Below are 24517 nucleotides of genomic sequence, written 5' to 3' on the forward strand. Positions count from 1 at the left end.
AGAGGGAAGGAGACTCCGTCGACAAAAGAAATGGAATTGTGCATGTTAAAATGACCCCCCCCCCCCCACAAGCACTTGTCCAGACAAGCCTGCTATTGCTATGGAGAGTAGAACAGTTAGGTTTATCGAACAGTAGATGCCATCTTAGACTCTCTTCTTTGCCCAGTCTCATGCCTCCTACTGAAGAGGTCATTCGACACACCGTTTTACTGCAGGTTTACAGGAGCTACTCTGCTCATTACTTCAGACTCCTAAATACAGTAATGGGCCTTCTGCTTTTGTGAGTGCCATAGGGGGAAAGGGGAAAATATATAGAACAGTGGGATATGTAGAGTACAGCCTCTGAGAAAAATGGATATGGAGATGGAAGCTGTTTTGAAATGTTTGTAAAGTTTGAAAGTTACATGAAAATACAGCAATGTGAAGAATTTTAATCCTTTATTGATTAGAACCATAAGCCTCAATTTCCTTTTTTATTAAACACGCTACTCTAATTTTGTGGATATAGGTCTATACATTTATAAGTGAATAATAAATAATCAAGCCAGGGTTACTTTGATGAAAAATGTTTTTTTTTCTTTTCTATATTGGCTTTCTGGAGGAAATATTTTCCTTTTGGTGATCTCGTATCTTTGGCAGCTCTTGGAAACAGTTTTATTTTCTTCTTGCTCTCCTTCATGTCAAATACTGTTACTGTATTATTGTGTTATCTAGCGATAGTTTGCCATTGGTTTTCACAAGCAGGTGGTATAAACAGCCGGGGGACATACTGATGCATATTCCATAGTACCGAGGAATACGCATCAGTTCCAGGTGCCGATTGGGCAGGCGGTTCGGCAGGCCGACACAAGCTGCAGCTAGACTGCTTAACCTGCCCAGGCACATCCTCAGCTTGATGTCCTCGTGCCTCCCAGCCACAGGTCGGCCCCTTTGACAGATAATAAGGAGGCTGATAAGGCCCAATTGCGTATGCAACCACTGGCGTCAAGGAGATGAACTTAATAAAATTTTAATTGGAAGACGAAACCCCCCTGGCCATTTTGGCTGGATTACGGTTGAATAGACACAGAAAGTTTGGCTTGCCTGAAGTTAGTATGAGATTGCATAAAGGTTCAAAATGAAAGTTTTTTTTAAATGTTTCAATAATAATTCTGTGGCACAGTTAAAAATTACTTTTTGGTACGATGTGGGAAATTAATGGTCTTCCTGAACACTGATTTGGAATGAAAGTTGGAAATGAAAGTTTTTTAAAGACGTGATTTAACATCAGCATTGTGTCGTGTGGAGGTTGAGAATGAAAGTTTGTTTGATGTTGCAATTATATGGTCATTTTCTAACATGGCTTTTTCCTTACGCGAGAGTGGAAAATGAGCATTTCATAGGATTAATTACTATTTGACACTCTAACCACATATTTATATTAAGCTTTCAAGTCAAAATTTTAAGAACTATTTTGTTAGATATGATAGCTTTCCCTAAACCTCACTCCCAAGGACATATTTGGATGTAATCAAATGGCAAATTGACAATCAACAGCCAATGTTTTGTTTGGAGCTCTTACTAATAATTTCAAGATATCACTATGTGATGGTCTTGACATTAATTGTAAGTCACAGTGCATTTTCCCAACATCTGGATTCTGATGTTATGCATTATGTATTATCAAGCTGTCACACCCTTTGTGGAATATGCATTGTTGTTTTTTAGAGTGGGGGGAAATAAACACTTTTATTTTGGGGCTCTTGTCTCCAGCCGAATGAGACACAAAAGCCAAACATCTGCCTCTCGGAGAAATGACCTTGAGCACCGTGAGGTTCGCTGGGGATGGCTCCTTCCCCCGACTGTGTGTGCTCCTGGTGTGGAGGCGTCACATGAATGAGATCAATACCCCACCTGCAGGTTCTCTGAAGAGGAGCACTCCATAAAACTGTTCCTGCTCTCACATCCAAACCACTGGTAGGCCTGCGACCGCAGAAAATATTGTGGAAGTTCACTGAACAGGAAGAGGGCCTTGATCGAGAAGCACCTAATGACCATGCACCCTTTGTAACAAGTAAATAAGTATTATTTTCCATTCGTTATCAAAGGTTTGTTATCTATTCACATTAACAGAATTTAATGGTCTGTGTCTTAATGAATTGAAAAAAATTAATTTCCTGCTAAATGTCATAAATGATTTATAAAAGACATTGTAACCTAAAGCACATTTGGATTTAAATGTTTATTTTCCATAATATTTTGCAGAGGGGTTCACTGATATTGTAAGCTATTCCGTCTTTTGTCACATGACACAAGCACTATGAAGCACAATGGGAGTAAAGTTTTAAAGACAAAGAGATGACCTGTCTAGACTAGTCAGTATGTTAATCCTCCGGAGTGATTCAGAATTAGTCAGCAATTAAATAAGGACACAGAGAAGTGCACAGTAGATACTGGCAAGTGCACACCTTCACTGAAGCCATTCGAGTTAAGATTTGGCCTTATTCACTTACCAAAACAAGTCTCTGTATAAATCAACAGCCTTGAAAGTCCTTGTTACACACAAAAAAAGCAGCCAGAGTCTTTATCACACACATGCTCTTTCACACCCTTTCAAGAGGAAACTAAACGTTGAGTTGCCCTTGCTAATTAGTAACTCCGAGAACGCTCACTTCAAAGACTTGAGAATGACTGGAATCCCTGTCAGTGTTCCTCGCTCGAACCGGGACCAGAGGTTACTCCCCTCAGTGCGAGAAGTTGGGATGCCCGAAAACACAGACCTCACAATCCTCACCCCTCACCCTGCTGAAGATATCAAAGCCAGAGGAAGCAGTGGGGTACGCTAAGGCGCCCCCAAACCCAAAACAGAGGCGCTTCAAAGAACTGAGGAAAGGGATGGGGGGGGGGGAGTTTGGAATAAAGCTGCCAATATCAAATTCCCCCCTTATTCCAAGTGTATTCACAAAGATAAATATCATTCATCTTTCCAAGTTGTCATGTGTCTCAGGCGCCCTCGCTGTGTTCAGAAGAGAGCCGGGTAGTTAAAAGGGCTGGAGGTTTTTTTTTCTTTTGGTTTTTTTTTTTGGAGGGGGCTGGGGAGAAGAAAGGGCCTTTCCCTCATAAACGGCCCTAATGAAGTGGCTGGTCCCTCCTTCAGCCGCGGCCCCGGCCCCGTGCGGCCCTTTTCTCTGTCTGGATGACTGAGCCCGGCTGCCGAGGAAACGGGCCCTTCCCCGCTCCCCACAAAGGCCAGACTGTGAGCCCATTGTTGCGAGGTGAAGAAGCTTAGCGCTCCTCGGCGGCGCAAAGCCGGAGCAGACAGGACGGGACGGGACCGCCCCGCCGATCCGCTCCTCCGGCGGGACGAGATAAAGCCCGGCCGTTACGGCGGAGAGGCGGAGAGGGGGCGCCGAGCGGCTTTAACTGCTCCCGCCCTGGAACTTTCCAGAAAATGGAGGGAAGCTTGGGGCTTTGATTCGCAGAAATGTCGAATCTTCAAAATGCTATTTTCGCTTTTTCAGCTCACTCTCGCCGTCCGGCGTCCTTGGTATGCCGCGGCATTTTCGACCTTCTTTGCTTCCCCGGCTTTTGCAGCTGTGCTGCGGGGTCAGACGGGCTCACGGGCTGCGGAGGCACAGCTGTCTCCTCTCTTTAGGACGGCAGCATTCCGGCTCGTCTTTTTCACCGGACTTACCGAGCGGAAGAAGCACGACAATGGCGCCCCCAGCTGCACGCAGACGGAATCGCAGGTGACGGACGCCCGCCCGACCTTTTCAGCTGCGACGCTAAACCCGCACTCTGCACCAACCCCGTGTCCGACCCCGCGCCGTCCTCAAAATTGAGACGGGCCCCTTGTGCCGCATGCCTCAAAATGAGCCTCGGGCTGAAGTAGCAGAGCAGAGATAACGGCAAGCTTAATTGGTTACTTTTCTTAAAAAAAACACTGGACGAGCCAACCCCGTACAAACACTTGATTGTATATCTCTGTTTCCTCCATTTTAATGTAGTGATAATTCGCCCCTTAAGCTGTCACCTACACACGGCAGAAAATGGAGGGGGCAGGGAGGGTTATGTAAGAAACCTGATTGAGTTAATCCCAGTGTTTGTATAGCGACACTCTCGTGCAGCTCTCGGGGCTGGATCTGGGCCCCTGCCCCCCACCCACCCCCACCCCCCACCCCACCCCCTCCCATTGCCCCCCAGCCTTTGTTCTCTCATGAAAATCAGTTCAATTCTGCAGCCGTCTTAATCCAGCCTTTGGCGTCAACAATGGGCGCTTATGAGCGGGCCTGATAGAATGAGGACCTGGGCGATGCGGCGGTCCGCTCTGATCCCGGTCCATTCAGGTAGCGGCGGTCGGGCGAACCTTGCAGCGCAGAGTGCAGGGTGCGACAGAAGACGTTTGTGATCGTAATGTCCCGCGGAGCCCAGCCCAGCCCCCATCCTGTCCCCTGCGCCCGCTGAGAGCTTTTAATTAGGCCCGAGATCCGCAGACCAGACGCAGGCTGGAGACCAGCAACAATGGTCAGCCTTTGAACGGTGCATTCAGAGGGCAGGTCTCTCCCTGTCTGCATTCAGAAGGAGGCAGAAATAAAATACAACAAAAAAAACAACAACAATATCAACAATCACACCAACAACAACAACAGCAGCAGAAACAACAACAACAGTAGTAGTAGTAGTAGTAGTAGTAGTAGTAGTAATAATAATAATAATAATAATAATTGTTATTTCTTAATTGTGAAATAATGGGAAAAGGGTGCTTTTTGTATTGTTGTTTTTGTAGTAACAGCTATGTGTTTCAATTTTTAGTAGTGGATTTAATTCACACGTTGTTGGAGATAAATGCATCGCTTTGGACTGCCCTCTAAAGACTTTGGTGACAAAGGACACTTGTGATGACAGCCGTTCATTTGTCAGAGAAGTTAAATTTGACAGTAATATTCAGTAGTATACAGTATTCATGAATGTGTCCTTTTTTAGCCGTTGAATTTTGCAGCACCCCCTAGCACCATAGGGTATCGATTCGGTTTTGAACAGGGCAGACGTGCTCGCCGATGTTTATATCCTATTCACAACGTCAATAATATTTACAGGCTCTGGGACCGCTGGACTCCAAAAATGCACTTTGATGCAGCACTCCTCATCTCTCCACAGACTGAGAGAAAAGCACAGAGAACAACATCACAGCAACATTCTCCCTTAATTACAGTCACTGCTATAAAAAAAATACTGATGGGCAATACAAAGGGCTCGGTCTGCGGAGGAGATTCTATTACCCTTCCCTCTTCTTACCTTTTCTGTGTTTGTTGGAGAAAAGGAACAAAGGCGGAACCCTACTGATTGAAAACTAGCAGAACAGCGAAACAACAGGACACAACTGATCGCTCATGCATGGCTGGGATTAGGGAAAGAGTATAAAGGGAATGGAGAAGAAAGGAGACGACAAAAGAAACAGGGGACTGACAAACTTTTTTTCCCCCCTTTCTTTTTGAGGTGAAAGGGATGAAAAAAAGGTCTGGTCATATGAAAAGATATGGAGAGAAAGATTAACAAACAGAAGCAATCCTTTTTACTTTCTCAACGCCGCTCTTTCTGGGCCCCTTTAACCAGGAATATAAAGAACATAGGAATAGACTCTCCAGAGACCGTTTCGAGACAAACCCAAGATGAAAACGAATTATTAATATTGTCATTGTTATTTATTTATCGATTAACTGTATTTTACGAAAAAAGCACTGAAGCCTCAAGTTGCTTGGTTGGGCAGAAATTGGTGGAAGCAAAAAGAATGAAACATTGTGATCCCAGCCAAACTACTTTCTTTCAAAAGGCATCAATCACAGGCTAGCTAACAAGACTGCGGTCTTTTCAAACACAGCTTGGGCAAAGTGGAAATCATCCAAATCTACTTTGCGCCCTCTGTCTATCATGGATTGCGTCCAAATTGCACTTTCCTTTTTTCTTTCTTTTTTTGGATAAAGAGAGGAAAAAGGAGAGCAGTTTAACTAAGTGAATAAGTAAATAAGACGGCGAGGTAAAGTCCTCTTTGATACGGAGTCACTGGCGAATACGACTTGAGCAGCAGTGCAGAGGTGAAGAGGGGCCTATAATGACCACTGAAAGTGAAGGGGGGAAGTGGGGTCAAAGGTCGAGGTTCTAGATTCTCCTACTGTTTTACTCTGAGTAAAGACTCTTAAGCTGAATGACTCCATTGTTAGCCCAGCTGTATCAATCAGTTAAAGATCACACAAACAGGCCCACTTTGCAAGGGCAACAACTGAATAAATCAATGTTATCTTTTGATTATAAGGCAGCCTTGGATGCTCGACCATCTCATTTCTGAGCCATTAACACCAAAGGGCAGAGATCTTCTGATACACCCTTATGCACGCACATGGACGTGTTTCAGAAGCGCCAGCCGACCACCTGCCAACTGCATATCTATCTTTGGCACTCTCGGAGACAAAGGGCCAACTCCTTAAAGACAGCCTCCAGTCATATACCATCGTGCTGTCATTTGGAACGCGTTCTTGGGAGACAGAGAATTCTGGTGAGACAACTCCTCTCGGGTTACTTCCTTCTTCCCGTCCCGCGTTGGCTGGCATTTTGATGTAGCGTGACCAACTGCCCTCTGGGAAGACCTCGTTTTGTGATTTAGAGAGTTTAACTGTCTTGACCCCAGGCAGTTGGAGAAAGCTACTTGTCTCTGTCACTGCAATGCTGCTGATGAGCTGGACAAGTGGATCTGATGACTGCATACCTCAACAGCTCCCTGCATCTCTAATGCTTTCCCCGTGGGAGGGGGAGAATTCTGCCCATAGCTTATTGCTCCCTCCTGCAAGGCATTGTCCAACAGTCGCCAGAGGCGAGGCAGCTCAGGTTAAATCATCAGTTAATGAAGTGTGGTGCCATGGTCAGTGCCTAATGTTGCGCCCTGAGGAGAAAATTGCAGGAACAAACCCAGCACAACTGGAGTCCCTGGGGAGGCTGACCGGGGGCATTTCACCAGCGGCCATTGTCTGTCCCACTCAATGGAAGTGTGGGGTCACGCTTAGGAAACCCCGTCACAGCCAGGTCCCGCATGAGAGCCGCCAATGTTGATGACACAGTCGCGTTAGCTTCAGTGAACCTCCAATAGCGCTTTCCGTTTCGAAACGAACAAAACTGAAAAAAATGAAGAAACAATTTACTGTAGGTAATGTAATGGAATGACACAGCGGCCATTGTCTCAGTTCGGGAAGAAACGCAGCTACCCGTACCTGTTCCACTCGCGGTACGAGGAAGCGATAAAGGAACCGAGAGCTGTTTCGAGTCCGAAATCCATCGCCAAAAGCCATTCCGCTCCCCCCAGGTGACACACAAGCAGGAGTTACACTGCTTCCCCTCCAGGGTCCTCTTAATCACCCTGAAGTGACCGTGTGCTCACTGGAGCGTGTAGGCCCAATTCCTTGCGTGTCTTGGCCAGAGGCCCATTTCATCCGTAGGAAAACGTCTATGGGGAAGTGAGATTGCTTTTTGAAGATGGCTGGTGTGAGCCTGGCGACGGGCCTGGGTCTGGGGTGTGAAGGTTCAGGTTGCTTAGAAACAAATAAGGAAGCATTCTGGGGACAGCATTGTCTGGCTGCCTCTATCAGTAGTCAGTTTGAACTCGTAAAGTCACGACAGGGTGGAGCTTACATTCGGCCATGTAGTCTGTCAAATTTTACAACCATTTTTTAAAAGTTCTTGAAGAGCTGTGATCCTCACTGTGGCTGACAAAATAAGGCAAAAAACAGCATGCCCTATGTGCACTAGACATTTGTTTAACCATTAACTAGTTATAGGTAGTCCCGAGTTTCCTTCTTAGTGTTGTGCTGAATTCATTGTATTGCTTACAAGTGCACAAACAAAAACCCAAACAAATGGAATAGAGAAGGGGTTAATAAAGCAGGGATGGCCAGATGGGTCACATGTTGTCCATTGAAAAGTCACCCCGAGCTCAACCCTATTCACTTGACTACAAAACTGACAGCATGCTCAGAAACCTAACATAATGAAGGCAAAGACAAAGAGAAAGAAAGGGGGAGGACAGACATAAGATAAATGAGATAAATAGACTCTGTGACTGATGTGTTTGTATGGTGCCAGAAACCTGGATGACAATTAACAAATGTGGCTGCGGCTACAAAAGGGGCAGGCCCGAAATGCAGGGTGTTGCCTCGAATTCTTCAGCTTCTTGTCCTTACGGAGGGAAGGCACTTGCTGGGCGCATTTTATTTAATTTGGGTCTGGCTTGTGTTTGCGGGCACCCCGTTGGCTCTTTGTTTGTCTGGCGGGTCAGTAGGGAAAAGTGAGAACAGGAAAAGAAGTCATTTCATGCGCTCAGGATTCTGTACGCAGCGGAAAGCTGCAGCTACACCAGCGCGCTTAGCAGTGCGTAAACGGCACAGCGTGTTCCCCGCGTGTCTACACGGCTCCGTTTGCGTCGCGTCTCCGTCGCACTCTTTCTCCGGTGGATTTTCCGGTATGCGACGTTTGTAATGCTGCTGTGTTTTTCTAAAGTCACGAGAAAGACAAAAACTTGTGTACGTAAATCCGGAAATAAGTAGAAATTTTGTTTACTTTCTGCCAGGACAATGTAACATTTGAAAGGCTTGTTCTTCAGTATGTTTAGCTGGTTGTTAATATACCTGCAGTTCTCCACTGGTACAGAAGGGAACGAGGGAAGCACCTGCAGGGATATGTGGGGATACAATGCACGCTGGATCATATGTATCCTCCATATTTTATTACACATTTATTTGCTGTGTCATGCCACAATCCAAAAATATGGAACAGACACGTTGCAGAAAGCTTGCTGCAGCAGGCCATGTATTTATGAACCCAAACCCCGGTTTTCCATGCCACTATTGCCTCTAGCTTACTCTATGGGCCTTTAGGCCAGTGTGAACTGTGAAACATGTTGTGACAAATACTTTGTAAAATCTGCTATATAGTGTAAATAAAATTTGATAGATTGATTGATTTAGGTCTCAGCTGGTTAGCACAGTGTTCGCCTGTTGTGCAAACCACCTCATCCAGTGCCATTAGCTTGATACCGCTTCTCTGGTGGATGTAGTAGGCCTATGCATGGCTTAATAACGCTATGCCTGTGCTGTAGAGGAAGACAAAATATGAGCACAGTTCATAAAATAGGAATCTAATTTAAAAACCACTGCTTTAATCTGAAAGTGAGAAACAGAACATATATTTTCATTTTGTGTGGTGTAAGGGTGGGATGTGCAAAAATATCAAATGGAGGTCGAGAATAAAGGTAAATACTGTCTGTGGATAAAAATTCATATTTATGCAGCACAATTTTCCTTCTGAGCAAATGCAGCAGTTACAGGGCAGAGTAGCTGGTTCCATTTGATCTGCACTAAAAAAAATATGTATAAACCTAGAGGCTTGCAAAAACAGTCAATAATATTATAAATTGAAGGGGAAGAGGGCTAATGGGACGTTTGAACAGCTACACAGAATGTGTGCATAAAATTAAGCTTTTGGCCCTGTGAAATGCCCTGTACTTAATATTTGTGCCAAATTGTGTGAGCAAATACTACTGCCAGTGGACATACAGTAGTCTCACTGTTGTTCAGCTCGTTATATACATAAAGAAAATGTATGATAGGCAAAAATATGCAAGGACATTCTGGACTCAGTGAAGGTGGTTTGCCTACTTTTTCCTGGTAATTCAATTCCGTCAGCCTAACTTGAACGCGTGAACACAATTATGCTTTGAGGATACTCTTGCCTTTAATTTGTAAAACATCTGGTTGAAAGGCAAGCTTCAGAATATATAACTATTTCATCTAATTTTGAGGGGTTTGCAGTTGACTGGATAAAGGTGTGAACGTTATGACCAATTACAGTTCATTGGTATAGGCCCTGGCCCTGATATGACCCATGCTGCATTTAGACATATGTGCCCCTGGTAACACGTTACAATAAGGACACATGAATGTATTTGTACATCATTGATTAATGTTAACAACTACGTTAGTTAATGCCAGCTCATGACCTTATTATAAACTGTTACTTTCTACTTCATTCAGTTCTTCATAATTTTTCCCTTAAACCTAGTCTTTAATTTGCTCTGTTAATTTATTTTTTACCTTTCTGTAATTGCTTGCAATATAGCACAGTGTGAATATGGGACTTTTATTTCTCATGACATGCACAGCTATTTCTGACAATGGGTGCATTTCCATGCAAATGAATACTGTGGTCTTGCCCTACTTATTGAAATAGTGATGTATTGGCATAAGGTCATAATCAGGGTATTCAAAAACCAGTCTTTGGATTTTTTTATGCATGTAGATGTCTTACTTTGATTTGTTTCGGCTTTTTGAAATTGCACATGTCAGGTGGAACTCAAAGATCCCAGGTGAAAACAAGCATGGCTTCAGTGTACACCTTTTCCGTCGAGCATACACTGATTATGGGAAGAATTATGTAAAGGCAGCTATTGGAGTAATCACATTACCGATATCCATGTGTGCACAAAATACTGCCATAAACGGATTACTCCCAATAACCGGGGTATTGGTGTGCATGCAAGCTCAAGCCATTATGGCTTAGGTGGGTAATTCATCCCTCAAAATATGAAAAGTGTAATTAAGAAACATTAACATCTCAAAATCCTGGGATTGTGCAGTAGATCTGTTTGGAATGAAAACCACTTACAGTTTCGACACAGGCCACATTGGGACAGGACAGTTGCATAATCTACCCACATATCTGGAACATTTAAGGCCTTACACACATGAAAATATCTGCCAGGCTTGTGAAAGCCATGCAATCACGTCCATAGTCACGGTTTAACAAGCAGAGCAAGCATATCGGAAAGGCGGAGAATGCAGCCAAGATGGGTGGGTCTTGAATTAGTAATCTAATTACTAATCTAAGTAATCATTTTCAGATCAGTAATCTTAAAATGTGTTGAAACAATTTCTGTGGCCCCCAAAAGCATTAAAATCCAGAAGGGGAGGCTCAAAAGTATAAATGGTATCAGCCATACTTGTGTTCAATGTTTCATGATATGCCAAATTGGTATTTGGAGTGAAAGCTGTAACTGCCAAAATAAAGTCACATGATTCTAAAACATTCCCCAACTGGAATTATAGTGGAACAACCAATGTTTTTAAACCTACTGTAGGTGTTTAAATGCATTTTTATACTTTTATTATATAAAAGTTTAGTTGTCACCACTTCGGTTCACAACATTGTATTGTAACAACATTTGTTTCAAATTGCTCAAACACTACTGTCATAGAAATTGTTCTCATATTTTAGAATCATGTTCAGATCCAGCTCTAAATACATCGTACTGGACTGAAATCAAAAATTAAGGCTGTGTTTTTCTATTGCAAAAAAGGTCAATCACAATAAAAATGGTATTTCATAGGGCGGAGTAATGAGCTATTTTAGTAAACCGTTATCAGATCTAAGCAATAGACTATTTTTGTCAGCTGAAATTGTTATTCGAATACAGTTCTATGTTACAAATAACAAACTTGGTACATTTCTTCCAGACATTTCGCAAGTGGTGACAGATGCTGCACTGTGTTCAGGAGGCTGAATTGTTCAAAAATAATAATGGCAATACTTCAGCTATGATTGATAGAAGACTTAAAATAGAGCCACAATAAAGGGGTAATGCACATGTTGTTATATACCTTGTCTGCTTATGGTTGCTATCACAGGTGAGGCAACATACAGAAATATTCAGAAGCAGGGAATGTTGCCGAATCAAAATAATAGACTGAGTGAGCTTGTATGTATGCATGTGTGTATACTTGAATGCACAGTACAGACTGTGAGCATTTGGACAATTAGTGTTGTTTTGGGTCTGTGCTCCAGAGCATTGGATTTAAAATGAAACAATGAATATGAGGTTAAAGACAAATGCAGATAGTCTGGTTTAATTTGTGTGTATTTACATTCATGTTGGGTGAAGCATGGTTTTTGTAGACTTATTGTTTCATTTTTTTGTTTGTTGATGATTTTTATATGGATAGTTTCACTTATTTCTTCTGTATATCTATTCAAAAATTAAAAATAAACGAAGACGAGCCAAGTTGGGCTGTTCTTCCTGTTCTTCCATCATTTTTTCATGTTCTTATGAATTTCAGACCTTTTATTGTTTGTCCCCACATTTTAGGGGACCAAAAGTAATTGGCCAATTGGCTGCTCAGCTGTTTCTTGGCAGCTGTGTGTTGCTACATCATTAATTCATGCACAGGTAAGCTAACAAACCTTGAGTTGATTCTAGGTGTGGAATTTGTATTTGGAGTCCGTTACTGTTATTCTGAACATGAAGAAATGTCAATGCCAGTAAGGGCCAACATGGGGTGAAAAATTAAAATAAATTGGCCAGGGACAGAGCCAACATATCGGGTGTGTAAAAATCTAATGTTTCATACATTGTTATGAAGCTAGAATGCAAGAATGCACTGGCTCAGCAATAGCAAACAACCTAGTAGCCCACAAGCAGTCCACTGTAGAAGATGACCATACAATACTTTCAATTGTAAAGAAAAACCCATTTTCAACTGTAGAACAGATCTCCAGGTTGTGGGCAGAGACGTGTCAAAGACTATCATAAAGAGGAGACTACATCAACAGAACCTCAGACAGTTCAACTGCAAGATGCGAAGTTGCAAACCACTGGTGAGCCTCAAGAACAGAACAGCCAGTTTAGAGTTGGCTAAAAATTCCCTTTGCTAAAAATTGCCTCTGGAACCAAGTCTAATGGGCATATGAGACGAGCATTAACCTGTACCAAAGTGATGGAAAAGAAAAGTGTGAAGAAAGAAAGGAACTGCTCATTATCACTGGAAGAGTATGTGTAATGTATTTCACATACTTGTGGGCAAAGCATTATGCTCAGTTGGAGTGACTGACTAAGTTGGTTTTAAATAGGTTTGCTTTCTGGATTATACGTTATATGAATGCAGGTGGTGTGAAGAGTGATTTGTTGGCTCACGTAGGCTAGCTACCCATGAGAAAATGGAATGCCTAGGGTGAATAGTTTTTTTTAAATACTGGCCAATCACATATCATTACCAGAAGCAAATTATTTGAAAGGTGTACAGAGGAGAGGGCAGTGAATAATCAAAATCACATACTGCTCACACCACACAGTCGGATTATGCAGCTGGACTATGACATCCCAATCTACCCCCACCGTCAAAATTTACGGAGTATGTTCCAATTTTGCTAATCAGAGTGAGGGGAGTTGACTTGTGCCCCCATAAGATGCCCCTTCCAGAAACACCACAGTATGTGCGCGAGACTTCACAGTGAGGGGGCAAATTTACTGCTTGCAAAACTTTGCTTTATAGGTGGGGATGGCACAAGCATCCAGTAAAACTTTAGATTTCTTTTTTAACCAAGTAAATGCCAACATGGTGGATTCTCTGTAGCATCAATGTGATTAGTATCTAGGCTGTTATGTTTCCTATCACTGTTATGAGTAAAAATATAATTCAACACATGATCAATACTAGTTCACAATTCAAGTTTTTAATGTCCTGTTTTGCAAAGAAACATGACACTCACAGGACCATTCTCTACAGGTGGCTAGCAGAGGTAGAAAATCCAGGGGTCAGAAAGTAAAAGTTCTGCCATGTGTTTCTTCCACCCATGAACTCAGCCAGCCGATTTCACTGGTTACTTCTCCCTCCTGGTCAAAGAATTGTGCTGATTATCAAATCCAGGAGATTGGAAAAAAATCTTGGGGAGGACTTTTACTTTCTGAACCAGGATTTTCCACTTCTAGTAGCTAGCTACCTGCAGTGATTCCCAATTATTAATCTGGCTAGTGAGATGTTCCACAACTGAAAAACTGCAGGTGCACTACTTTAGTCAATATGGATGATGCTTAATTTCACATGGTGATGGTTTTGTATTTATTTAATTCCCATATATCTATGGGACATGTGGGACATTATGAAATGAATCATGGGCAGTACTTAAAGGGAACCTATGCTGGAAAAAAATTAATTAAAAATATAGAGAAAGGCAAATTAGCAATATCCTTTTGTTTCTTGTTCAAAATTGCTTACATTTGTTATCTGCTTTACAGGCTAAACACAATGGAACAATACACCAGAGGCTCTTCCTGAAGGTACACTGTTCTCAGTATCTAAGGGGGGGGGGGGGGGGAGGCGTCTCAGAGGGTAAGGAGCACTGGTGAAATCTTACCAGTTGTGGAAAGGGTTTAGCTTTTCAGCAGCTCTTACCTCAAACATTTAGGACTTACGTTGCTTTTAGCATCACAATGGACATAAAATGTCTTTGCACTTACACAATCAGCAAAAGTGCTATATAACTGCCCATACCATTTATGTCCATGCATCATACACAACTACAGTAACATCAGGGGGATTTTACAAGGAAGGTGAACAGCCAATAAGTAGTTCATTTTTAAAATGTTTCAATTTTGAACAATATTTAGTTTCACAACGTGCTGTTACTTGGAGTTGCCAGTTGAGAATTACTCATTTAGAACTGGGCTCTACCCAATATCTGAGTGTTTATGCAGCCAATATAAATAAATAAACAAACAAACAACCCCCAGCTAAACAGCTTAATTCTGCTTTGCTGTCAGGGACCATGTAATTCTGTAATTGTGAATTACATGCTCCACTGGCCTAGTCATACCATAGCACTGTGTAGAATATTGGAATCATAAACTCGTGCATGCTTGTGGATTGAAATGAGAAGCCTCCATCCCACTCTCCTTTTCTGTTCAGAGTCATGGCAGAAAGGCCAGTCTATTAGCACACACTCAACCACTTTGAAGATAGTTCTCTTTTTTCCTAAATAAATCAACAAGTGCTCTCTCTACTGGATTGGTGAATTGTTTTTGTTTTGTTTTAAACAAATACGGGCTGAATACATATGTACATACCTCCTCAACTTCAGACTGGAAATTTGAATTTACTTCAATATTTAATGTTGTACACTTTTACAGCATTGCTTTACTTGGTCAATATTTGTTGTAATATAAAAAAAAAAAAAATCATTTTAATGGGACATGTGCACTTTTTAATGGGACACTGCATCTCCACTCACTGCAGAAGAAATACATAGTTGAGGCAAAGCTAGTCTATACATTTGGGTGCAAGGCATGATAAGGTAATGTTACTCATCAACTTTCATTAAACAATGTTTTTCATGAATTAAGCCTAAGTTACTGTCTGTGTTTGGGTACTCAGGGGGCCCCCTTGGCTGCTCATATGGGTGTGCTGTGCCCACGGCACCCCAAAAGTGCAAACAAAGGTAAGGTTTATGCCTTTGATGCACACAGTCTTGCTAGCGTGTTATATCGGAGTGTTTCCTGTCTCATTATGATGAGCAAATTGCACAGTTGTCTCCACCTGCTGGCCACATACTGCCTGTACATGAAAGTCTTGTCAAAATTTTTCTGAACTCATTCACTCTTTGTTCATCCCTTTCAAACACACACACACACACACACACACACCTGCATTTACAAAGGTATCACGCCCCTTCAACCAATGACCACTGTGAGCAGAACAGGTTATGTTTGTCTCCCCAAAACTGAAAACTGTATTCCATTTTGTGCTTCTGTTAGTTTCTTACTTTCTTGAGGCTGCCCTGCTAGCTTTGGCTTTTCCCAATATTAAAAAACCAGATGTCTGTAATTACCTATCTCCTCAGGATAAGCAGGTATATATAATGGATGGATGGATTGATGTATTTATGAGTACATTGTGTGTTTGTTACCCCAATCCCGTATGTGATGTGCATGCTGAATTTAAAGCTCAGTGAAAATATAAAGAGGGGAAAAAATGAAACTGATTGTCATGCCATTCTGCACACAAAACCTCACTAGGAAATATAATGTAATTTCCTCTAGCATGCGGATATTAACATGGTTCATAAATAAAACCGTGTGCGTGTAACAATAACACAGTGAATGTATTCAAATATAATGGCCTTTGTGGAATTCAAAGAGTGAATCCAGATTAAGCTGACAGACAGCCGGTAGAGCTTGTCCTTTATTCTGTGCTTGTGGAATGTGCGTGACACCTCTGTACTTACCCCATTAGGTTGGGAGATGTTTTTAAGATCTGAGCTGTGTCAATGACAGGCTGCTTAAGATGAGCTGGAGGACAGATGATTCACTACCTTCTGTTTATGACGCAAAGAGCCTTGCATCTTGTTGCCAGCCCAAACACCCTAATATAGACATATAGCTATGAGGGTAAATATGTGTATACAGCTGTTAGAATTGAGTTCTTACATACGTTTATTTTTTATATATATTTAGATATGTGTTCTGTAACTATGTATTTGTGATTTGTATTCTTTAGGTTTTTAGATTATTTTCATTTTTATACTATTACATTTTTTGTAGTGAGACTGCTTGATTTTAAGATGCATTATATGGCCAGAAGTATCTGGACACCTGACATCCAAAATCTCATTTTTCAAAATCCAATTATGGGCATTAATATGGAGTTGCTCCACCCATTTCTGCTATAACAACCTCCACTTGTCTGAGAAGGCTTTATACTAGATGTTGGAGCATTGCTGCAGGGATTTGCTTCCATTCAGCCAGGGCATTAGTGAGGTCGGGCACTGATTGGGCCATTACAGCTGCCTTGCCTTTTCAACTGATCCCAAAGGTAATGGATGAGGCTGAGGTCTGGGCTGGATGCTGGCCAGTCAAGTTCTTCCACACCATTCTTGACAAAACCACTTACATATAGACCTCACTGTGTGTCCAGGGACATTGCCATGCTGCAACAGCAAAGGGCTTTCCCAAACTTTTGGGGAAGCACAAAGTAATCCAGAATGTGAGTGTATGGTGTAGCATTAACTTTACTAGAACTAAGGGGCCTAGCCCAAACCATGAAAAACAGCCCCAGACCCAGAAGTGTCCACATACTTTTGGTCATATTGTGTAACAACCACATTATTGTTAATAAATATGATCATAGGTCTGAGTGAGTATATGTCAATGTTTGTTTGCATTTTTGAAAGAGTGTTCAATTCAGAATTTCCAAATACACAGAAATATACATGTAGTTCTTTAACACTGAACACTGAAGGGAACATTTTTCAGCTTTTTTAGAGGGAAATAACAATATTATTACAGTTCACATCAATTTTGTGAGATGCAATATTTCAACCTAGATTATTCAGAAAAGGAGAACATGTTCTGGGAAATATGTTTATTCTTCGGTCCCTAAAGGGCCTGGTCTTCAGTGAGGAAGTCTGGCTCTTCCCTGACTTCTGGGAATGATCTCATCATCCTTAATGAGATCATTATTGTAACGAGATTTCTCCCACACAGCTATGGCTTCATTGTACAGGTAACGTAGAAAAAATGGAAAAACAGGGGCGTCGCAGCAATGAAGTGTTCCGGTGGTCTGTAATGGTGTGCGGTTCATATTTCTGGCCTGGTTTGGGTCCACTTGTACCCTTAGAAGGCAGTGATGATGTCAGCCATTACTTAATGGCATTGTGTGATATGTGCAGAGGGTTTCCTTTTAAGCAATTTTTAATTTCTCCAATGTAATATAAGTGCCTAACATAGTCCACCAGAGGGCACTCTCTGACTAGGACAAAATATGTCTTGGAAAAAATGTGATGCCATATTGTAAACTAAGGGGAGAATTTATTGGAAAATCTTGAACGAAAAACCACAATGGCAGACATAAAATTCATCGGACACATTATCTTATACTCATAACAACATATTTACTATCTAAGATAAAGTGAAATGTTGTGAAGGGAAGTATGGTGAGAATAGAAAAGTATTTTTACTGACTTTAAATTCATTATTACCTCCTAAATTGCTGCTGGTGTCATAACACAGTTTGTTTTGGAAGCTGCAATGCTGGTTTCAAGAAGCTCGCAGGACTTGACAAGTAATTATTCTCGATGTGACAAGCGATTTATGCATGTAAGCAGGCCCCTAGTTTATTAGATTGTGGCTCTCCTGGTTGTGTGGCCAGGAGCAGGGGGTGAATTGGCCTGTGAATGATTACTTGTCCAAGATAATTTTCAGTAACTCATCTTTTCACGGAGATATTTGTCTCACATTTAGAGCACTCCTAAAGTTTCCCAGTCAATTGCATTGTGTTTGCCCAATTACTGAACTGAGGATTAGCAAAGCTCTTCCAAGCCATACTCTTTTTGTGCTAGATGCACTAGCCTTTGGGGAATTGGACAGGGCTGAGAATCCAGCTCACAGTATGTGTGTGTGTGTGTGTGTGTGTGTGCAGAGAAGTGGGGTTTTAAAGCACTGTCTTAGCCGACAGGCAAGGTCCTCACCAGTCACAGGGGACTACCAAACAGAGTCAGACTGCGGATGATGTGACCTCATACACAGACACGCTTTCTGTCAGTTCTGAAACACTGCAGAAAATGATGATAATACAACAGCAGCAATGTCACCAATTTATCAATTGGGCACTGAGTAAGCAGATTGCTTTATAGGCTAGGGTCTCTGTTATTTACTCTTTCTATTCTATTCTCTTTCCTTTCTTTTGTTTTCTATTCTATCTCTTATATTTTATACTCTTTCTATATTTATTCATCTCTTTCATCAAATGCTATATGTGGTTGGCTGCTGAGTTTGAATCCCAAGAACCTCTCTGTGTGGAGTCTGCATGTTCTCCCTGTGTTTGCTTGAGTTTCTTCCTGCAGTCCAAACACATGCAGCTAACAAATTAGGGACTCTATATTTCCCATAGGTATGAACGTGTGAGTGAATGGTACATGGCCACTGTGATGAACTGACAAACTGTCCAGGGTCTATTCCTGCTTCTCACCCACTGCATGCTGGGATAGGCTTCAGCCACTCCACTGACCAGTAAAAAGTGGTTTAATTAAGAAAATGGATGGATGGTTGCAAGTTGAAGCAACTGCAGCAAATGTATACATACCTCTGACCATGTATTAGAAATGTGTGGGTGATGGCATCAATTGAAGTTATGGGAGGTGGAATTACTTTGTTGGAGTGATATTGTTAAGTCTAACTTCTTCTTCTGTTTACCTTCCTTGGATAGTGCATTCTATATGATTACTTGCTATAATTAGTAAACCTTACCGGCAACAAAATGAACATACTTACCTGGACACGCCCATCTTGTATACCAGTCACTGCAGAGACCTAAGAAGCAATATTTACCAAGTTATGTTCAGGGGGAAGCAGTTAAGCAGGTGTACTTATTGAGACATGCGGCAGAACAACCTGCTTCCACAAGAACACGACTCAGGCTGAAGCTGAAGTCACATTAAATATACACTAATTGGCAAATGCCACATCCTTTATTAAATGCATGTGCAGCACATGTTTATTTTAATGTATGTCGACAAAATGAGGGCCATTATCATTTCGAGAATGAGGCTTCTCTCCAGCACAGCCTGTACAGTACATTCAGCTGAACATGATGATTCATGAATGTTCTCCTATCTCCTGTCATATACGATTGATCCCAGCTGCCCTGGTGAATGGTCCTCAGGAAATCCCCTTTAACTGGTCAGGCTAAGATTGCAGTTATACATCCCTCACTCCAGCCCTGAATCAGAATTACATTAGAGTCATTTAACAGACATTTCTATCTACAGCAACTTGAAAAATGAAGTAAATAAGTGCCTGCTTGGAGAATACAAAGTACAGTCATTCTTCAAAGGACAATAAACATGCTCAGAGTTGTGCTGTGTCATAATAAGGGCTAGACTCAGCCAAGTATGGTGAACTGAAACTTAAATACTGTTTTGTGCCTTTGGAATATGTTATATTGCCATATGTTATATTGCATTGTCTTTCAATACATACAAAACAACATTGCCATTCCAAAAAAGGTGGCATATCAGAACCTATACAGTGGTAAGCTAACTGAATGTGAGAAATACCATGTCAAGCCACACTGCACAAAACAACGCAGGTGGAACATATGTGAAAACCTAAACACAGGAACGGGTGTGGGTCATATTAGTTCCTTTGTTTTTCTCACTTCACTGACACACAGTTAAAAATGAAATGTTCATTCAACCCTAATAGAGTTTATATGAGTCCAGAGTAGATAAAATAAATGTACCATGCCTGTGTAAAATGCACTATATCAAAGCTTTTTTTCTATTTTGGCAGTTCTTTTTCAATGTACCCTACTTTAGTATCAGGAGGAACTAACAGAGAGTCCAACTTCTACCTAATATCTGCTTTTAAAAGAAAATAGTGTCTCATGTATACTAGCAGATCAGACATCAGATATCAAATATACTTGAATACACCAAAATGGCTATTTCCATCAGCAGCACATGTAGTCTTAATTCCACCTACTGTAAGAACAAGAACCCATAGTCTTAAAAGAACAAGGTTTTATAAGTCTATGGGTAAAGGTTTGCCGACAATTATGGTTGCTTACAAAACGATCTAACTTCCCAATAAACTATGCTATAGTATGAGTTGCTGTGATCATATCTATGTGTTTCTATATTTTATTATTTATGAAATGGGCTTATTCCCAGCCTCTTATTATCTGAAAATAAACAGATCCTCAGTATTCTATTGCTGGCATATCTCAGTACGCTCACGTGTTTACATCACAGGTCTTGTGCTTCACAATGACTGTCCCCTGTACGCTTCATGTAAAATGAAAGGACTTCATCTCCAAGACAAATATCCCAGAATACACACAGTCTGTTTTCCAAGTTCTTTTGGCAATAAAAGTCATTTATTTGTGTTGGCAGACAGGAACCTGACTTTTGAAAACATTCCCTGGTGTTTTTAGAAGTCTCTCCAGTTTGAAGACTGGAGATTTGTTTTCTGTCAAATGTTACTGCTATGACAGGTGATAACAGCGCCTTGTGTCTCTGTTGCCTTGCACAAGACTAACCCCTTCACCTTAACAACATCTCAGCTTTCATTCGAACTCAGGGTGGTGGAGAGACTCACAGTTTCTCTTTTATTCTTATATTTACATATTGTTACTATCACCAATGACACACAATAGGACATTCTTACTGTAGGATGAGTGTCAAAACCATTGCAAGTACCAATACCACATACTGCACCATTATAAATGCTAAGTACTATTACATGTCAAGGCTTACATACAATTACTTGAACCAATATTGTATCTTAGAGGAAACATAGACCACTGTCGGTTCCTGCAAAACCTACCCTTGCATTAGCAGTATTACATATTCATGCCACAGGAACCCGTACTGCATACAGTATTTCCCGAATGTCAGTTTCTCATATTATTTGCAAATCCAGATCCACAAACATCTGCCAATACCTCTTACCTCTGCAATATAAGTCTATAAGTCATTCTGGATAAACGTGTCTGCTAAATGCCAGTAACGTAATGTAATATTGTACTACTTGTCGTAGAAAGTACCAGTGTGTGTTCATCTTTAACATATACCATCAGTAAGATCACAGCTGTTGTACATGCACAATAGATTGACATATATTATTGTTCCAGTTCCACAAACAAAGGACAGAATGCTACTGTATGCCTTCCCGTGCGTGACAGTTTCCTCCACACTGATTTGGTGCAGTATCTCATGCACTGTGTGCAGCAAAATCTGTCGCAGCTCGGTCCGGCTTTTACGACACAGGCACTAGCAGTGCTCTTCCTCAGATTCAGCACCAGGTGGCACTGTGACACTCATGTTGTCCAAGTTCAGGAAAAGGCAGCATTTATTTGTAAATGATACAAAAATCTATATTAGACAAACCATAATTGGATCAATCTATCCAACTGATGTATTTTTAATATGACTTTTGAACCTTCTTCGTATTTATGTAAAATTTGTTTGCCGTACAAAAACAGTAAGCAAGGGGTCGAATAAAGCAACTGCTGAAGGCAGCTTTTATTTTGGTTTCTGTATAATTTTCCACCTTATTGAGAGCCTGTGGTCTGCAACAGTGACTGAAGATTGTGCGCAGTGAAATATGACAAATATAATTACATGACTTTTTCACCCGCTATTTTGCAGTGATGTTTTTGGTCTCATATTTCGAGCAACAGAAGGTAGCCAAAGCTAAGTTTTAATTCCGAGTGCGTAGGTTATGATTAATGTGGGGTGTGGATGAATGAAGACTTCTCAGGAAGCAATCAGTGTGACCACAGCTCAAGCCCGGAGTCCTGTCCCACAATTACGAAATCAAACAAAGACAGCAATGAATCAAGAATAATTAAAAAAAGAATGGATGTCCTTCACTAAAATTCACTAAAATGTAAATCACTTATATTGTTTAATAGATATATAAATATGAACATGATAAAATGAGAAATGATACATTATTTTCTAGCTGGTGAAACCACAAAACATATTATTTATTTCTATTTATTGTTTTCTGTGTAATGTACACTGTGGAATATATATATATATATATATATATATATATATATATCCTGTACGTAACTTGCAATAATTGTTATATTAACCTCAAATACAGGTTCCAAAAGTCATGTAAAGATTTAAAACCAACCAGGCCCATCAAAGTGTCACATATTGGACACCTTAAGACATGCATTGGAGCATACTGTAATGAGAAAAAGAGGAAAGAATGAATTACATGCATGTCTTAATCTGGCTACAACAAAAGACTTTATCACAAACCTCAGTTTCTGCCATATGGAATAGCTCTCCCCGATTCAGTAAATAAGCAGATGCTGATTAATTACATTATGCAGCAAAACTGAGATGGGTGTGTCTGTAACAGACACATCTTTCCAAACCCTTTGAGGGGGCTCGACTGCAACATTTCAGACAGCTTCTCAGTTGGCTGGCGGTGGGCTTATCTTCTGGGCACCACAGGTGACCCAAGAGTGTGAAATGGAGCCTGTGAAAGCTCTGATGTCAATGGGCTTCTGCCAAACGAGCAAAAAGATGATACACTGGCCTCTGAGAAGGGGGCTGGTGGGGAGGGGGGGAGGCTGGAGGGATGGGGGGGGGCTATATCTGGCCGGATCCTTTTCCCAGTCCATCCGGACCTGGAGGAGCTGCGTAGCCTGCGGTTTGACACAGACACCCCCGCGCCCATGTTTTCTGCGCACTCTGAGGAGAGAGAGGGGGGGAGAGAGGGAGGGAGAGTGGGAGAGAGAGAGAGAGGGAGAGAGAGAGGGAAGGAGATAGAGAGAGGGAGAGAGAGAGGGAGGGAGGGAGGGAGAGAGAGCTGTAATGGAGGAGGTGTGGTTATGTGAGGCAAAGTGGAGCTCTGGGAACTGCGGGCGGTAATAAGCGTTACCGCCAAGTCTTCTGACGACAGGTGGGGGGGAGAGACATACCTGGGGGTTTCACAGAAAGTAAAAGGACTGCTAACAGATTCACTGTACCTTTCGTGGGGGGGAGGGCTGATGACAAGGACAGAGACAATTAGCACCCCCCACCCCCAGGCGTTTTGCACACGCGTTCAGCAAGGCGGCTTCAACCCCCGAACATGAATAATATAAACGGCAGGTGATTTACTGTTCCTGCTTGTTTTTCGGGGAGTCTTTGAAGATGAAACAACCGAATCCCACGTCCCCATATTTCCCGGGGGGCCGGCTGTCTGAAGCCTGGAGCGGCGGCGCGGAGCCGGGGCTGGCATTTACATAAAGCCGTCAGCGGTGACTCAGGCCCGCTCTGCAGCGAGCTCGCGAACGCTGGAGCGCCGCGCGCGCTACGTGCTCAGACTCCCGTTCCTCGCTCCGATCTCTGCGCAGGCAGGGGGAGAAAAACCGGCGGCGAATATCGCCTTCAGTCCGCCCCTCGCCCCTTCAGATTCTGAGACCTGCGCTGGTGGGTGTTGCGGCAGGCCTACGTGTGTAGATGCGCTGAATAATTCACCTGCAGTGCAGATGGAGGAGGTGCTGGGATGTTAAGCAGGCTGTCCGTGGCAGGGTTCCTCTCTGTCGTCCGTTGGGCCGGGAGAATCGTGACTGACGGGCCCTCCTGTCTCGCCCCGCCCGCCGTCTGGCTTCACGTCGCCACGCCGCCCCTCCTGATTTTGGACGACGGCGGGGTGGGGCTGACTGGCTGTCTCGCTTCCCCTCCCCCCTGGGACACCCTGCTCACCGCGAGCGGCTTTTTGGACAGCTCCGCGTCTATCTATATCCGATCTGTCCCCAAACCGTCCGCTTTACCTATATTCCTGTGTGATAAACTCCCTGCGTGCTGCCTCTGACCCTGACCCTGACTGAAGAACACCACGCTCCTGCTGTCACTCCACGCATGTAACCCCGCCCACAGACCCACCCCTGTTTGTTCTTAGCATCTCCAAGGAGGTTTATATTGGTAACGTTTAAGACCGACTCATTGACCTGGCCGCGGGCCTTCTGATCTCTTCATGCGCCAGTGCAGGTGCTCTGAAATTGGCTTCGGATTCACTTACTCCTTCCCTGGAGAGAGTGAGAACAGCTCTGGTCCTTGGCAAATGGAGATCAGTGGCAGACCCAGCATACTGATAGGTCAGGCCTTGTATACGGTCCAGGGCTGCATTCGATACACAAAACCACCCTGCAGTAAATCACTGCTG

At 42.4% G+C, this 24517-nt stretch overlaps 1 long non-coding RNA gene across 1 annotated transcript in view; it reads left to right on the forward strand.

Moving 5' to 3' along the window:
• LOC135263068 (uncharacterized) overlaps positions 1-24517 on the forward strand; it is a 65345-nt gene that overhangs the window by 35643 nt on the left and 5185 nt on the right. Inside the window, exons 3-5 of the long non-coding RNA XR_010332388.1 lie at positions 12161-12241; positions 14087-14128; positions 15222-15285. This is a non-coding gene — a long non-coding RNA (uncharacterized LOC135263068). The remainder of the gene's footprint in view (positions 1-12160; positions 12242-14086; positions 14129-15221; positions 15286-24517) is intronic.

The sequence above is a fragment of the Anguilla rostrata genome, chromosome 9 (assembly GCF_018555375.3).
Source record: "Anguilla rostrata isolate EN2019 chromosome 9, ASM1855537v3, whole genome shotgun sequence".
NCBI classification, from domain to species: Eukaryota; Metazoa; Chordata; class Actinopteri; order Anguilliformes; family Anguillidae; genus Anguilla; species Anguilla rostrata.